The sequence below is a fragment of the Molossus molossus genome, unplaced genomic scaffold (genome assembly GCF_014108415.1).
Source record: "Molossus molossus isolate mMolMol1 unplaced genomic scaffold, mMolMol1.p scaffold_m16_p_1, whole genome shotgun sequence".
Taxonomy (NCBI): Eukaryota; Metazoa; Chordata; class Mammalia; order Chiroptera; family Molossidae; genus Molossus; species Molossus molossus.
Window position 1 is genome coordinate 206,945,199 of NW_023425344.1, and position 2,773 is coordinate 206,947,971.

The 2,773-nt window shown below is 53.8% G+C and overlaps 1 pseudogene; it reads left to right on the forward strand.

Moving 5' to 3' along the window:
• Nucleotides 1-520: 520 nt before the first annotated feature.
• LOC118623347 lies at nt 521-1,753 on the forward strand (annotated as a pseudogene).
• Nucleotides 1,754-2,773: the final 1,020 nt, after the last annotated feature.

Sequence of the window (2,773 nt, forward strand, 5' to 3'; positions counted from 1 at the left end):
AGGCTGCAGGGAAGAGCTTCCCACAAAGCCAGGGTGTAAAGGATGCAGTGCCTAGATGGCCTCAATCCCTCCCAGCTTCAGCACCCTGCCATGTCCCAGCTGGACCCACATCCCAGGAGGGACTGGATGGGCAGCTGGCTGTGGAGAGCCCAACCCCATCTGCTGCTCCCCACTGTGACCTTCCCTGGGCCAGTGTGGCTGCTCCTGCTGCTGTGGGCCTCCCTCTTGCCCTCAGCCTGCCCAGTGTGGCTCAGTGGTTTAGCACTGACCCATGCACCAAGAGGTCATCAATTTGATTCCCAGTCAGGACACATGCCTAGGTTGTGAACTCAATCCCCAGGGGGAGCTATGCAGGAGGTGGAAAAACGAGTGCCCCAACTGCCAGCAAGGAAAACCAGAAACTTTTTCTCCACCCACCTGCAACTGGCCAGAACCACCAGAGGCCAATCTAATCAGCCTGGCAGGAATAGACTCTGACTAGGGGAGACCGGGCTCTATCCAGCTAGGTCCCCATGAGCCCATGGCCAAAATAAAGGTTGGGGGCCAAACAGTAGACTTTATGGTTGACACAGGGGCTGAACACTCTATGGTGATACAAAAGGTGGCATTTCTGCACTGGGACAAGGGAGCCCTGTTAGGGGTTCTGCAGTATTGGTGGACCAAACTCCACATCTAGCCCCTGGAGGGAGGCACCCCTAACTCTGCAGGGGGGCCTGGGGCTCACATCCTATGCTGCAAGAGTCCCACCAGTGGCCAGGGCCCCATGTGCAGCGTCAAGACTCTTCCTGAGAACCCCAGACCCAGCCCCCGAAGAGCTAAGCGCTTTGCTTCCCTGGGTAGATTCATGGAGACCCTGGAGGTGGTAGATAACAAGATGGCAGCATTTCATGGTGCAGGGCTGTAGTGCTACCTGCTCACAGTCATGTCGGCCACAACCAAGGCCTTCAAGCATTCGAGCATTCGCAACGCTGTCAGCTTGGTGGTGACTCAGCTAGTGGTTCTAGGGCCAGAAGAGAAAGGGCCTCAAGTGGGACCCAGTGCTGCCCAGACCCTGTACAGCTTCTGTGCCTAGCAGTGAGGACTCAACACCCCTAAGGACTCGGACCCAGATCGCTGCTGTTTACCCGTGTGGGGGCTCTACCTGTGACACCCTGGGCATGGCTGACGTGGGCACTGTGTGTGACCCAGCTCAGAGCTGTGCTTCATGGGCCAGTCTGCACAGGCCTGAGAGCGCCTCTCGTCATGTCATGGCTCCTGTGATGGCTCAGGTGGATCCGAGGAGCCCTGGTCCCCTGCAGTGCCCGCTTCATCACAGGCTTCCCGGACAATGGCTATGGGCACTTAGCCAGAGGCTCCCCTGCATCTGCTTGTAACTTTCCCCGGCAAAGACTGTGACACAGACCACCAATTCCAGCTGACCTCTGGGCCTGACTCACACCACTGTCTGCAGCTGCCGCCGCCCTGTGCTGCCCTCTGATGCTCTGGGCATCTCAATGGTCATGCCATGTGCCAGACCAAGCATTTACCATGAGCTGATGACACCCTGTGTAGGCTTTCACAGGCCTGCATGAGTGGCTGCTGCCTCCATGTGGACTAGCTCCAGGACTTTAAGATCCCACAGGCTGGTAACTGGGGTCTTCGGGGATCCTGGGGCCACTGCTCTCGGAGCTGTGGGGGTGGTGTCCAGTTCTCCTCCCGAGACTGCACACGGCCCAGGAAGAAGAATGGGCACCACAGGAGGGATGAAATATAAGAAGGAAGGATGGTGGATACTCCCAGACCACAGAATCTGTGTGCCAGGACAATTAGCCCATTGGTTAGTCCTCCAACAACATGAACTCACCCATCTGGAAAAAGCTGCCCTAGAAGTCTTATTAAGCCAGTACTACCTGATTGCTCGACTTCCATCTCTCTGTGCCTCAGTCTCCCAACGCTGTCTCTTCTGTGCTCAAAACAATGCCAGGCAAGGCCTCACTGGGCCCGCTGGGATCCAGCGCTGCAGCCAAGCACCCTTGGAAGAACTAGAGGTAGATTTCTCAGAGATAGGACCTACTAGAAGAAATAAATATCTCCTGGTTTTCATCTGCACTTTCTTGGGCTGGGTTGAAGCTTACCCCTCATGTACGGAAAAGGCAAGAGAAGTAACCAAAGCTCTACTGAAAGACATCATCCTGAGATATGGAATGCTATTGACTATAGGATCAGACAATGACTCAGCCTTTGTAGCAGAAATAGTACAGCAAGTAGCTAAAATGCTAGGCATCCAATGGAATTTGCACTTGGCCTAATGGGCCCAGAGCTCAGGGAAAGTAGAATGCATGAATCGGACCCTTAAGCAGACAATGGCAAAACTATATCAAGAAACCAACCTGCACTGAACTGATACATCGCCCCTAGCTCTCCTGCGAGCACGTTGTATCCCTCGGGCAAAGATCGGGTTCTCCCCTTTTGAAATCTTATATGGGAGACCTCCCCCACTGAAAAAATTCAAAGGGGATATAAAAGAAGTGGGAAATTTAGAAGTCCCAAAACAACTACAAGGAAAAACCATTCTTGAGGTACATAAGTGGGTAACTGATGAAATACCCTTTTCCCTGGGAATAACTGTACACCCCCACAGAGCAGGGGACCAAGTCTGGATAAAAGACTGGAAAAGGGAACCAACCTGGAAAGGGCCCTGTTTAGTTATACTAACCACTCACACAGTTCTCAAGGTTGCAGGTCTGAATACCTGGATCCACCACTCATGGGGGAAGGCAGCTCACCTGCTACA